Source organism: Benincasa hispida, chromosome 1, assembly GCF_009727055.1.
Source record: "Benincasa hispida cultivar B227 chromosome 1, ASM972705v1, whole genome shotgun sequence".
Lineage (NCBI taxonomy): Eukaryota > Viridiplantae > Streptophyta > Magnoliopsida > Cucurbitales > Cucurbitaceae > Benincasa > Benincasa hispida.
The window spans coordinates 62,760,685-62,776,150 of NC_052349.1; the positions used below are offsets into that span (position 1 = coordinate 62,760,685).

At 32.3% G+C, this 15,466-nt stretch overlaps 1 pseudogene; it reads right to left on the bottom strand.

Moving 5' to 3' along the window:
* Positions 1-9,884: 9,884 nt before the first annotated feature.
* LOC120087573 lies at positions 9,885-12,546 on the bottom strand (annotated as a pseudogene).
* Positions 12,547-15,466: the final 2,920 nt, after the last annotated feature.

Consider the following 15,466-nt stretch of genomic DNA (forward strand, 5'->3'; position numbering starts at 1 on the left):
CAAACTTTGAGAGCTTAATCTAAATTTTGTTATGTCTATAAATTCTTTAGTATTGTTATATCTACTAATATTTGGACGTACTTATTATATCTACAACTCTAATAAAAAAAAAAAAAATTTAAATACTATTTTCACTAATAGATCTGCTATCTACTTTCTAAAGATAATCTCAAAATCTAATCAAATAGATTTTAAAAACTTAATTTTTATTTTGAAATTCTAAAATGAATTAAAATATTTCCTTACAAAAAAATTGAAACTCATTGTAAAATAAATTATCATAAAACAAGCCTTGTTTCAATAGTTATTAAATAAAACCAGACCAGATTATCCGTGCATCTTTAGAAATAGTTAGAGCTCTATTTTTTTGTAGTTAGTCATTGTATCAGCGTACAAGGCAAAAGAGACTACTATAAGTTCGAGATTGTCGTTTCATTGTGTTAAAACTGGATACTTCTTGAAGTTTGCTGGAATTCCGACTTGAAGATACCTTTGATCGATTTTCTGTCTCTTTATTATGATTAGTAAGATGGAGAAAAGTAGAAGAATAACCTTAAAAAATGAGCCCCAACTCAAAATTAAGAGTGGATGAGATAAAATCTCCAATATATAAGTTTACTATTTTAATTTTATAGCTATATGTTTGTACTCTTGAGTTAAATTAGATCTAAGAAAACGCTGAATAAGTTTAAAATATTCTCATTGTCGACAAAAAAGATAGTTAAATTGTACACTTTCTTTAGTAATTTTTATCATGTGTTCATGTTTGAATATCTTTTTTTCTTTAAAGAACATCACGAGCTTAACTAACAAGAATTAATGGAGCAACAATCTATCTCGGTAAACTGACGAATCCAATCAAGAAAACCATCCCACTAAAATGAAAATCTGACCTCCTGAAAAGCCCACGAGACCAGGCAATCAGCCAACTATAAGAAACATGAGTTCCCTCGAAGCCTAAATCGATCGTCGGGAGATAAGATGTCTGTTGATACCGTAAAGCACCGTCGGGAGTTTCAAGGAACTCCTGATGCCTTAAGCTACCTAAGGAACTCCCGACGATTCTCCCGACGTCCGTCGGGCGGCGTCGGGAGATGGGATCTTGTAAAAACCAGATCCTCTTCTCCTTCATTTTTCCCCTTCTTCTCTATCATAAAACCTTAACCCGCCGCCCCCCACATTTTCCTTCTTCCCCTACCGTTCCCCCTTCACGCCCGTCGCACCGCGCCGCCTCCCATTTTCTTTCTTCCCCGTTGCCCCCCTTCACGCCCCCCGCCCCATTTTCCTTCTTCCATTCACGCCCGCGCCGTCGTCGTCTCCCATTTTCTTTCTTCCCCGATGCCCCTTCACGCCCACTGCCCTTCCCTCTTCACACACCACCTGCCGCCTTCTCCTTCCTCCTTTGCACCGTCGTCCGCCGCCGCCTTCTCCCTTTATTGTTTGCGAATTTTTTGTTTATTTTCAAGCTTTCAACAAGGTTCGCGCACATCAATTTCATTTATTTTCTCTTATTTTATATATTAATTTAAGCCATTGTTTTTAATTTCTAGCATGTTGGTAATGTTTAATTTCTAGCATGTTGGTAATGTCGATAATTAATGTTGCTAATGTTTAATTTCTAATATGTTGGTAATCTAATGTGAATTATGAATTATGGATTGTTGATGTTATTGTCGATTGAGTTTTTTTTTTTTAATTTTTAAGGTTATGGATTACTTAATTTACTATAATAGATGTTACAATTTCTACAATTTGGTGGATTATTATGAATTGTGGATGTTACAATTTATTATGAATGGATGTTACAATTTATGCAATTTGGTAGATTATTGTCATTTAGCATCTATCTCATTTGTTGTTTTTACGTTACAATTTCTACAATTTGGTGTTATTGTGGATTGTGGATGTTATTGTGAATTGTGAAATATGGATGTTACATGTAATTAATATTATGGATGTTATTGTTAATTTACTATGATGTATGTATCCCTAAACTCTATACCCCTAAAAGCACTTTGGTTTTCAAGGGGAAAAAAATGAACCACTTTTACTTATTACTTAATTTTTACTTAGTTTAGGGGCAAAAAAAAATCAATAACATTAAGGGAAAAAAAAGTCAAATCACCTATTAGAAATTATTTAAAATTTTAAATTCTCTGAACAAACATGGAATTGTTTATTAAATTAATCAAAATTCATGCTTAATAAAGACTTTGTACTTTGTCCTCTAATCCAGGTTATTGTTTTGGATTACAAGTTGGTTAGAAAAGATTTAATTTTAAGGATGAATAAATAATGGATTAAACTAAGGAATAAGTTATCGGTGGAGTATAGAGAAAGAGTATCCCAGTTTCAAGATATGGCGAAGTTTCATGTTAATAATTCCGGACGAATAAGATGTCCATGCAAGAATTGTATGAATTTAATTTGGGAAAAAATAGATATCGTGGAACAACATCTATTAACATATGGAATATCTCCCTCATACTGTGAATGAGTATATCATAGAGAGCCAGTAAACTTATCTAGAGGTTTTGAAAGTCATACAACTCATTCAATACAGAATATTGAAGTAGATAATATAAAGGGTAATGTTGTCGAAGATGCAAATGAAGAAATGATTGAAAATGAAATGTCCTCTAATAGTCAAGAAAGAGATACCACGAACTTATTCGAAGATTTATTAACCGAAGCACGTAATGAATTATACCCTGGTTGTTCGCAATTTTCGTCCTTGAACTTTTTAATGAAGTTGATACATATCAAAGTTCTCAATGGCTGGAGTAACAAATCGTTTGACATGTTGTTGGAATTGTTAAAAGCAGCATTTCCAGCTGGCACCGTTATACTTACTTCCTTTTATGAAGGCAAGTGAAAATTACGTGATTTAGGCCTAGGTTATGAGTCTATTCATGCGTGCAAATATGATTGTGTATTGTATTAGAAAGAGTTTGTAGATTTGCAATAATGCCCTATTTATGGTGAGTCTCGGTACAAAGTTAATGATGGCAAGGGTAAAAAAAATACTACATAAGATATTGCGTCATTTTCCATTGATATCAACATTAAAACGATTGTTTGCATCAAAAGAAGGCGCTTCTGACATGAGATGACATAAAGATAAGCGAGTTGAAACGGAGGATGTATTGCGACATCCAGCTGATGCAGAGGGGTGGAAAAAATTTGATCGTGAATTTTCTCATTTCGTTTTAGATCCCTGAAATGTTCGTTTAGGATTAGCTTCAGATGGATTCAATCCGTTTGGAAATATGAGCACTTCTTATATTATGTGGCCTGTGGTGATAATTCTTTATAATTTTCCCCCTTGGAAATGCATGAAGGAAACAAACTTCTTCATGTCTTTGCTCATATCTGGTCTAAAATCTCCTGGAAAGGAAATTGATGTTTACTTGCAGTCGTTGATTGAAGAGTTGAAAGAGTTATGGACAATTGGTGTGCGAACTTATGATTCTGTTATTGGTGAATTTTTTTCAACTATATGCTACCTTATTATTGAAGATTAATGACTTCCCTGCGTAAAATGACCTATCTGGGTGGAGTACAAAATGTTATCAAGCATGTCCAATATGCAAAGAAAATAATTCGTCCTTCGGGATAAGAGGGAAAATATCATTTATGGGACATCGACGTCATATTCCAGAGAATCATAGTTGGTGTCAAAGTAGGCAACATGATGGAAAAGTTGAACATAGACCTCCTCCAGTCGTAATGAATGGAGAAGAGATCTTACAACAAATAAATAAGTTAAACTTTTCTGTGCTTAGCAAACATTCATCGCACCAGGATAAAAAAAGAAAACGAATTCTAAACTGGACTAAGAAAAGTATTTTTTTTCCCAACTTCCATATTGATCCAGACTATTATTACGACATAAATTGGATGTAATACATATTGAAAAAAATATATGCGACAATTTGGTGGACACATTGTTAAATATTGAAGGAAAGACAAAGGATACAACGAACGCTCGATTAGACTTACAAGATTTGAAGATAACAAAGGACCTACACTTGATACAGGTCGATAACAAATTTGTAAAACCACATGCTACGTACACATTAACTAATGGTGAACGGATTTCGTTTTATAAGCATTTGAAATCAGTGAAATTTCCTGATGGATTCATGTCTAACATATCACGATGTGTGAATGACAAAGATGGAAAAATATCGGGGCTGAAAATACACGACTATCATGTGTTGCTTCACAGACTATTCCCTATTGGTATTCGAGCATACATACCGAAGAACGTATCCACTGCTATTGTTGAATTGTGTACATTCTTTCATGACTTATGTGCAAAGACAATATGTGTAAGTGATTTGAAATGACTACAAGCAGACATCATAGTCATACTTTGTAAGTTGGAGAAAATATTCCCGTCTGACTTCTTCGATGTAATGGTACACCTTGCAGTTCATCTACCATATGAAACCAAAGTAGTGGGTACAATTAGTTACAGTTGAATGTATCCTATTGAAAGAAGTTTACGAACATTAAAACAATTTGTACGAAACAAAGCACGTCCCGAGGGGTCTATAGCGGAAGCATATGCAATGAATGAATCATGGAACTTCTGCTCGTGATATCTAAGTGAGATTGAAACGAGATTCAATAGAGATGAACGAAATGATGATAACATTCCCGATCATGAGATATTTGGTGAATTTGAATTATTTAGGCAGAGGGTTCGACCATTAGGGGTGTCAACTTTACGGACGCTATCAACGAAGGAAAAACGTATCACACATTGGTACATTCTCAACAATTGTAAAGAAATAAGAGACTATCCCAAGTACGTTTCAAACTTTATAAATTTCTAAGTTCTAAGGTTTGATATAACTTTCAAATGATCAATTTTGTAGGCAATACTTAAGGTTAATTCGTCGTGAAGCTCAAAGCGCCTCTGACTTATATATAAGACATCAACATAAATTTCCCGATTGATTCAAATCTTAGGTATACATAGTATTGAAAGTTGAGAAATGATTTATTTTTCATAGTCATTTTTAATGTATAATTAATTATCAGGTTCTACAACGGCGCGAGAGATAAGATGTCTCTGATGATTTTTTTTTTCACTTGCAATGGAACCTTCGTCTGAAGTGCGCTCTTACAATGGATGCATTGTTAATGGGGTACGGTTTCATACTGTAGAGCATGATAATCGTCGAGCTACACAAAATAGTGGAGTCCTAGTGATTGGGGAGATCAGTGGGAACGGAAGTGTGGATAAAAATTTCTACGATGTTGTAGACGAAGTATTAGATTTCTAATATGCAAACAGAAGACGTGTTTTTTTGTTGAAGTGTAGATGGTTTGACATGGATAACAACAAAAGTAATAGGACATATGTGGATTTAGGATACAAATCGATCAATACATCACACTTTTGGTATATCAATGAGTCTTTCATCTTTGCTATCCAAGCACAACAAGTCTTTTACATTAATGACATCAAATATGATAGCAATTAAAAAGTTGTTCAAGTAGTCCAAAATAAGCAAATGTGGGATGTACCAGAAGTGGATGATGTTGAAAATGCACAACTGATTTACTAGAAATTGTCGATGGAGTCTGAATGGATGAAACCATTGAGGATGTTACTTTATCTAGAGTTGATAATGATCCTATAGTTGTGGAAAGACCAATTATTGGACATGGTGATGATGACTTTATAAACGATGATTATGAAGAACAGTTATCCCCCAATAGCAGTTCAAGTACTGATGAATAATTTGATTTAGATTACGATGTGAGTAATCATGTATCTACTCAATTCTCTTTTTCTCTGTTTACACGTATTTCATATTAATTTAATATTGTTTCGTCTTTTTTGTGTTTGTATAGATACGATTCAACCCATAATAGACAACATGAGGCTAATGAAGAATTCCAGGAGATATATCTAGACAACACAGGATCTTCTAAGGGTGACACTTCAAGTTAGTATATTTTGAAATATATTTTGTTAACTGAAATACATCATAAACTATTTTAAATTTTTTATTCATCGGATAGTAGCTCAACATCCACTCGGAGGAAACGTGAGCATTCGTGGAACATTGAGTTGGAAAAATACGTCCAAAAAACATAGTAGAGTTACAATCATGATAAATGATGGGGAGACAAAGCCAATTTATCAATATTCGATACGATTTAGTAATGCAATCGGTGTCGCCGTGAGATCTATATTTCTAGTACGATGTCATACTTTTGCTGAGGTTCCAAATGAGTTTATAGAGTTGGCTAAGAGTCAATTGTTGGTAAGTAATTATAAGTTTATTCTTTTAGAGTCAATTGTAGACTAAGAGTCATGAACATCATATATGGTAATTCTTCCTTCATTCTTTTGTAGCCTCATTTCGTACTTGATCTGTCTAATCAAAGACTTAACCATTTTATAGAACATCAAATGCAAAACTCCTTCAAAGAATTTAGAGCAAATTTGCACAGACATTACAGAAAATGTGGAGATCCTTAGCAAGCACGTATCAACTTGCCTAGTTGGCTTAAAAATAGGCCAGAAGATTGGTATTTTTGTGTGACCACTTCGAGAGTGAAGCGTTTCAGGCTAAAATAATTTAGTGCGTGTATCATTTACTGTATTTACTATTATAGAATATTTGTAATTTATTTTTTTGTTGAAATGTAGGAAATGTCGTAGACGAACAGGAAGAATAGAGAGAAATTATCGTTCGACCACGTACGCAGATCGAAGTCATTTATGCAAATTCAGGCAGACTTGCAGGCAAAGGAAGGTCGAGAAATAAGACGTGTTGGCCTATTTAAGGAAACACACTCTAAAGGTAGCAAGTTCGTGAACGAGGCAACTGAAAATACACATGTAACATTTTTTGTTTTACTTTTGTGTTGTATTTCTAACTTCAGTCACTCATACTTACACATTTAACTAATATGTCTAGAATCAAATGTTAGAATTACAATCCAACCCCACTCTAGAAGGTTCTCAACCACTAACAGAAGATAAAATCTATGAGACGATTTTGAGTAGACGACCGGATATTCAAAAAGCCTAGGTTGGGGCCCTAAACCTAAGTCAAGAAGGGATAATAGCTCATCGAGTTCATCATCTACTCAAGGAACGCAGAGGGGGATGAAAGAATTGAGAGCCAATTTCAAACAGTCTTAGTCGAAGATTAAGGAACTTGAAGATATTCAGAAACAAATGAAAGAGGATCATGCAAGACAAATGGAAGAAATAAAAAAAAACGATTGAAGACATGATACAATCACAGAGAGGAGTCTCATCGTTTAGTTGTCTAATGTGTTGCTAAACAACTGGATTTTGATGTGTTTTTTGTCGTTTTATCATTTTTGTGTGTTTTTATGTGTTTATTAATGTTCAGGAGGTTTCATGTTTGTCGTGGAGGGAGGGTAGAGTTTGATTATACTCGTTTTGTGGTTGAACTTCAAGTTTTTGTGTGTTTATGAATGTTTATGAAGTTCTAATGTGTTGTAGGGGTGGATTGAGATTGGTTTAGATTGTTTTGGGGAGAAAGTTTGAGTTGAGATTGGTTTAGATTGTTTTGGGGAGAAAGTTTGAGTTTATGTGTGTTCGTTCTTGTTTATGAAATTTATAATGTTTGGTTGGACGATTATGAAGTTCTAATGTGTTCTTGTTTATTTATGAAATTTGGTTGGACAATTATGATATTTGTGGATGTTTTATTTATTAAATTTTAACGTGTTGTGGATGTTTAAAGATGATGACATTTAAATGTTGTTGTTTTATTGTAGGATGTTGTTCGGAGATGAGATTGGACGATTGTTCAAGATGCTGTGTTCCAGACGTTGTTTTCTTTTTTGTATTTATTGACGTTGTTTTCTTTTTTGTATATATTGACATTGTTTTCATTTTATTTTTTCTATGTATTTGTGAAAACAAATTTTTTTATTTAGTAACGACTTTGTTTTATTGTAAGATATTGAATTTTTCATTTATTTGTTATAGTATGGACTTCGTTTTCTTTATTTTATTTATTATGTGAATCTATTTAAGTTGGTTAATTACGTTTTACAGATTATTCATATCAAATTTAAAAAAATTACAAATTAAAAATTAAAAATATTTAAAAGACAATATTCAACTAATGAAGGAACTCCCCACACATATTTTTCTGCGACGGGAGTTCTTGTAACTCCCGACAAATAAAACAAACTATCGGGAGTTCCTCTCCCGACGGATTTTTCTCGACCAAATCCCGACGATCCATTATTCTTCTGGAGAAGCTCTTCTGACGCATTTTCTACAATTTTCCAATAAATTATAACGTCGAGAGAAATTCGATTTCTTGTAGTGCCACATGATTCTTTGATTGACTAACATGTCAAAATTCCTCCTACACATTCACTCACCACCAATCTCAACAATCTCATTCACAAGAGACTTAACTATAGTCAAATTGACCTAACAACAATCAATTTAAACTTCATAAGCAAAATGTGTTTAGATTGAATTTTAAATAGTCTCTATCAATTATTTAAAACTTGTTTTTAGTTTTAGAATTTAATCAAATGTTTGTTTAGAATTTAATCAAATGTTTGTTGTTTACATATAAAAATTAAAACTCTGATTAAAAATTTGTGAAAAAGGAAACACAATTTTCAAAAACAAAAAATTAAACAACAATCAAAACTAGGGGTGGAATCGATTCGGTTTGATGGCCAAACCGAACCGAATCGCTTTTGTTTATACATAAAACCGAACTGCACCGTTTGTGCGGTTCGAACCAAACCGGTTCAATTCGGTTTCAAGAATCGGTTTGAGTTTTTTTTTTTACCTCTGTTCGTGTTCAGTGTTCACGGCGATGATACGAAAGAAGAAGTGAACGGCCTGGTCGACGAAGAAGAACCAGACAGTTTGGTCGATGAAGAAGAACCAAACGAAAGAACTAGAAGAAGTGAACGGCATCCGTGAGGTACATATCTGATTTCGTAAGGCAGTCTGGTAACGAAGAAGAACGGCGGCGGTTGACGAGGAAGAACGGCGACAGAAACCTTAGTATTGTACAGACTGATTGGCGAAGGCGATTGCGAAATGGAAATGCCAATGCGTGAGCGTGAGGAGGGTGGAGGCAGAGTGGCGCACGAGTGCTGAGTTTAAATTAGGTTATTTATTATTAAATAAATATTAATATTTATTATATATTATATATATATAATATATATATATATATATATATTATATATAAACCAGTTCAGTTTGATTTAGAAATCGGTTTTCAAGCTTTGAACCAAACCGAACCGATCCGTTTAAATTCGGTTTCAACAGCCCAACAAACCGCATCGAACCGAAAAATTCGATTTTGCTTATAAATTGGTTCGGTTTGATTCGATTTTGCAATTCGATTCGATTGGAGCAATTTTTTTTTTGTCCATCTCTACTCAAAATCATGCCTAACTTATATATATTTTTTCTCTTCTAATTTTTGTTGTGCGCAAGTTTGAACATCTTGATATAAATGAAATTATCTGTTGATTGAATTTAAATGATCTCTCACCAATCTTTCACCTTTTTTTTTCCTTTTTTCTTCTTCCTTCACATCCCCATCTTACATTCATTAAGTGTCATAATGAGAAAATGATAAATCCATCCAAATATAGTTTTCTATATTAAGTTTACTGAAGTTATTTTCAAGTAATAATCAACTTAAAAAGAAAGAAAGGGCCATAAAAGATATCAATAATCACACTATTATTGACGAAAGAAAAATATTTAGTGTTAATATATAACATCTAATGACGTGTCAAAATATGAGTTAAAGGAGTAACAACGGGTATTGTTGGTGGGTTTCTATAACATATTTTTAAAAGCAAAATACCCAAAATACCCCCCAAAATAAGCTTCCAAAATCAGACCATATACTATTTACAGCCAAAACTACAAATTTCAGTCACTTTGTTTTTATCAAATTGCAGCTGAAGAAAACACACTGAATTTACAACGTTCTTACTCTTCTTGACAACAAGCTCAAACACAACCACATCCCCAACTCTTAGATTGCTTTCCCTGCAAAACACACCCCATCCTCTTCCCATTCGCTTCGTCGTCGAACCTTTTGCACCATATTTCCAATTTTCGCCCCTTCGAACCCCCCTGAATTTCAATGATTTCATCCTCCCTACTCAGATACTTAGTGCCAAAACTGGAAGGAATGTACTTTCACTAAACAATTGAGTTACTAAGACAAAGTTTCTTTTGCTATAATGTAGTAAACAACACATGTAGAGTATAGAACTTCACCATATAACTCTTCTTTATGTTTCTCTTCTTTATGATCACCATGAATGAAGGATTTTGAGTCTTGATCATTGTCTTTTTCGCTTCACGGATCGCCATCTCCCATCCACTCGATGATGCTTTTCGAGTTTTTGAAGGCGGCTTTCTTTTGTAAACAAGAAATAGTTCATCATTATTCAACGATAAACACACATCCCAAACAACAATAAAGAGGTATCAGAGTCATAGAATGATTCTAAAATGGTTAAAATCACTTTTGTCATTTTCAAAATTATTCTAAAAATATTTTTAATCCTTCAAAATCAACTTTAATAATATTGAAAATACATTTAAAAGTGTAAGATTGAAACTTGAGTGATTAAGTGATTTTAAACCTGACAAACATCGCATCGAGCCGAAGAGTTACATTTAAGTTAAATAGAACTTGCCTGGGATGATTTTTCACAACATCAAAATCTTCTATTGCTAAACAATTCTCAACTTTACACCTTTTGCTCTCGAACTCACTATCAAAACTTCCCGACTTTATTTTGGATTTACATCGAGTTTCTACGCCAGGCGACTTCATCAAATCGAACCCCAAATTAGTACAAGTCATCTTCGGACTATGTAGTTCGTATTGACAATCATCATCATCGTCATCAATGAATCGATCGGAACAGCCACAAGAAGAAGAGATTAAGATAATGGAATCAGATTTCTTAACTTCATTTCCAAGCTTCGTTCCATCATGATGTGGATATTGAATCTCAAAAGTAGTTGTGTCAAAAATAAGAACTTAGGAAGCTGGAATGCCCCTCATATTTGAAGAGAATAAGAAGCCATAATCAATGGAGTAATAATCAATAAACTTATTCCAACTATCATTAAACCATATTTGGCCATTGGATTTCTCTAATCCCACTTGCCAAACACCACCATTAGGCACATTAAGCAGAACATTAGAAGATAATTCTTTGCCAAACATCCTAATGAACTTTCTGGGCATTTTCTGTAAAGCAAAAGAGAGTTTTGTATTAAAGAGCATAATTTGATCATAGTAATCCAAGCATATTATTAAAATAAAAAATTCGTCCCACTTTGAACATGATCAAAAAGTTCTGATTTCCTTCTAAGAAAATATCAACCCCACTTGTTCAAATGTATAAATATTAGAGAAATTTCAGTCTAAAAAGTACTTCTAAACAAACTTTGCCCTCTGTTTTGCAAATATTCCTCTTCTTTCAAAAGTTGCAATGTTACTTATCTTTACCATCGTTCTTCAAAAATTACCTCCGGAATCGAAGTTCTATAGAACTATAATGATGATACTACAATGTAATGGTGATGATGTTTCAAAATTACCTTATATATATTTTTCCAACAAAAACAATAATTCCTTTTCCACGGTTTTGACCATTTATACATCGTTGGTATTCATTTGATTGTTTTTTATTTTTAATTTAAGATAATTAAGTTATTAAACACTAATTTCACTCATAAGTTTCTATAATTTCTTATCTACTTTCTACTAATATTCTCAAAAGTTAAGTCTGAGTTTTGAAAAAGACCTGAGTTTGTTTTTAGAACTGGACTAAAAACTCAAGTGTTTCTTAAACAAGGATAAAAACCATAATTAAAAATTATGAAGGATAAAAACGATGATGATGATTGTCAATACGAACTACATAGTCCGAAGATGATGATGATTAAGAACAAAATCGTTATCAAGGTTCCTCACTTTCTCAAGCTTCCAGTAAAATCGTTATCAAGGTTCCTTACTTTCTCAAGTTTCAGTAAAATCTCTACTTTCTACAGTCTGAAGAAAAAGGAGAAAAACGTTTACAAAGTAATCCACAAACAGAACCTAACTTGTTGTAGAACATTCGCCATTGTTCAAAAAAAACAAAAACAAACAAACAAGAAGAAAAAAGGGGGGGGAAGCAAATATGGGGGAAATTGCAACCAAGAAAAAAAAATTTTAAAAAAAAATCGACGCAGTAAATATGGGAAGTTTACCAGTTTTTCTTCACGAACGGAAGATGGAAGTATTATCTTGAAAAATTGCATGGAAGAATTGGTTTCGTACGGTTCAAGAAACCGCCGGTGGTGGCGGCTAAGCCCACTCCGCCAGCCTTCGCCGCAGTTTTCTTCCATGGAACGCTGAAAAACGCTTATGTTTTTCCTTTTCTGCCGCCGTTGACGGTGGTTTAGTGGTGGAGAGAAAATAGAGGAGAGGAAACGACAGTCTTAAAAAGAAATAACTGATAAGAAAGACTAGTGTGGCCTAGATTTTGGGGAACCGGAAAGTATTTATTTAAACTTATTATATTACAAAACATTAAACCCTAAACTCGACACATGTAACGACAATTGTGGACTCTGCGAGTCTGACCCATCAAATTTCATTCGCAATTATAATATTTTTAAAAATTAAAAATTTAATTAAAAAAAGCACAAGTACTGTTTTATCTGACTCAAATTAAAATTCGCAATTATTACGAGTTAAATAATTAGATATATTAACCCCCAATCCAATTGTTTAGTTTTGGATTGCGATAGATTTTCAAATCATTATGTTTTTAGAAAATGGGTTGTTCACATATTAAAATATTGATGTCATGAAATGGATTTTTTATTTAAATATGGTAGTTGGTAAGAATATTTAAGATAATATAGTTGGTTTGAAAGTATTTAAAAATATTTAAATCCTATTTTGATCTTTGAACTTTGAATCTGGTTTTATTTTAGTCCCTAAACTTTTAAAAACGTTTGTCTTGAACTTTAAAAACTTGATTACTTTGATTCCTGCTGTTATGATTCTATTAGCTCTTTAACGGAATGAGTTGGCTATATTTTTAAATGATTAGACACTAAATGATCCCAAATAAGCTAATCAATTTTAGACTAAAAATTCTAAGGTTCTAATTTTTATTTTTATTTTTTTGTCAATTGGGTTGAAATATCAATACCTAGCTCATTCTCACTCCTTTCCTTCTTTTGGAGCTATTTTACTTCGGAGGTTGATTTTGAGGAGTACAAAGCGATGACAACACTAATAACTAAAAGAGGTGGAACATTACAATCGGCTCAGGCAGAAATTAGAATCTGAGATGAAAACGGCGATGAAATTGCAAATGGCTCAACTAAAAGGAAAATTTAATCAACTCAGGAGAACGTAAATTGGAGTCTCCATCGGGATTCTAGTCAAAAGCTCGCCAACATCTATAGAAAATCAAGAAACTTAAACAAAATTGAAGCATAAAAACATTATTGATTTCCTTCTTTCCCTTTTCCTTCAAAACTCAACTTTCCTATGCCTCCAGTTATAAATATTTTTCCTTTTTAAGAATACTATCTTTCTTTTTATTTCTTTTATTTATAACTTAGAAAAACCTATTTTTTTTTTTTTCCAAATTGGAATCTCCAAACAAATAAGATGAAAATAAATCCAATCCATATAGAAAATAAATTCTAAAAGAAAAGGGAAAAAAAATGTTATCAAATGAATCATAGGTCATCATCCAAGGGACCAAAAAAGTAAATGACCAAAATCAAACTAACTTTTGATTTACACTCTAATTGAAAATTGAAACCCCGGATAAATAGGTATTTAAAAAAAAAATCAAGGACTACACCTTTTTGAAAGGTTAGAGACCAAGGTAGAATAAAATTCAAAATTCATTGACTAAAATAGGATTTAAACCATGTTAGAAAAATATAGTTGTCAGTGGTCAAATCTCTACCTTGTGATCAGATGTCGAATTTTGAACTCTCGACATATTAAAAATATATTTTTTAAAAATTTGGTCGAGCCTTGAACGTGCACCCTCGTGTTGCCCTCTCGATTGATCATAATATTTATTATATATGTACTTGTTCACTAGTTGAAACTAAATTGAACCTTAGCAGAATAGTTACTACATCTTAAAAGTGTAGTGTGTCCCTTAAGACAAGCATTTGAATCTCATTTGAAACATCTTTGTATCTCTTTTCTTTTTTTTTTTCCTTCCGTTCTTCTTAATCTTTTTATTCAACCTTCCGTTTCTTTTTAATGTTTTTTTAAACTTTTGTTTTTTATTTCATAAATAAATATTTCCTTTTTATTACAGTTTAAAAAAATTCTTCTTATTTTTAATTTTTCTGACATATAAAAAATATATATACAAATATAAAAGTAGAAAATTAATTGTTTAAGGATTTTTTTAGAAAAGATAAATTATTTTAGCGTAGTTTTATTTTAATAATTTTTAATAAATATTTTAAATTTTATTATTTGCTTATATAATTATATATAAGACCTATTGGATATAAATTTTAAACAATAAAAATCTATCAAATACACAATAAAAATGTCAGGGTTCTGCTATACACATTTTAAAGTTTCGGAACCATGTATAGAAAACAATTTAGAACTATATGACCTAAGCTTCTAATTTTATATGAACTGGTTGAAAGAACGATGAGGTCCACTATAGAAGCAGGATCGTCCCAATTTTGTTTTTACAGAATAAAAATTATAGGACAAAAAATTATGCATCAAACAGGAAATTTACAACATGTTAAAACAGAAGATGAAGAAGGGTAATAAATTGACTTACCCTTGAAGAAACCAAAGTCTTCTCGAAAATCCTTCCAAATGGTCACGAACACTTTGAAACACTAATCTTCCAAAAATACAACAAACCAAGAAGAAGGACATCATCAAGAAGTAATCCTCTATATTCTCTGTAACGGTTGAGAATTACAGGAGGTGTGAGCTCTGTATATTTTGGAAGAGGGAGAGAAGAATTGAGAGAAAGAAGAGAGATCTAAATTAAACCCATAGATCGTCTGTGTAATACTTATATGAAGAAGATGAAGATTGTCAACTCACGATTGATGGGGAAGTGAATTAAGGGGAAGGGAGTTACAATTCACTCCTTAATTAAAATTCAAAAATTAATTTAATAAATAATTTAACAAATCATTATTATATATATGTGTGCTATCTTATCATATAATATATATTAAACTATAAGTTATATCAAATATAACACATAACCTATAATTTTTCTATTCTATCAAATACAATGTAACCTATAGTTTGAATTTCTCAATCATTTGCGGTATTTAATATAAATCACATTTATACTAAATTAGTTATATGAATCCAATCCATATAATTAGTATTTGAATCATATTAAAATATTTAATTCCTCT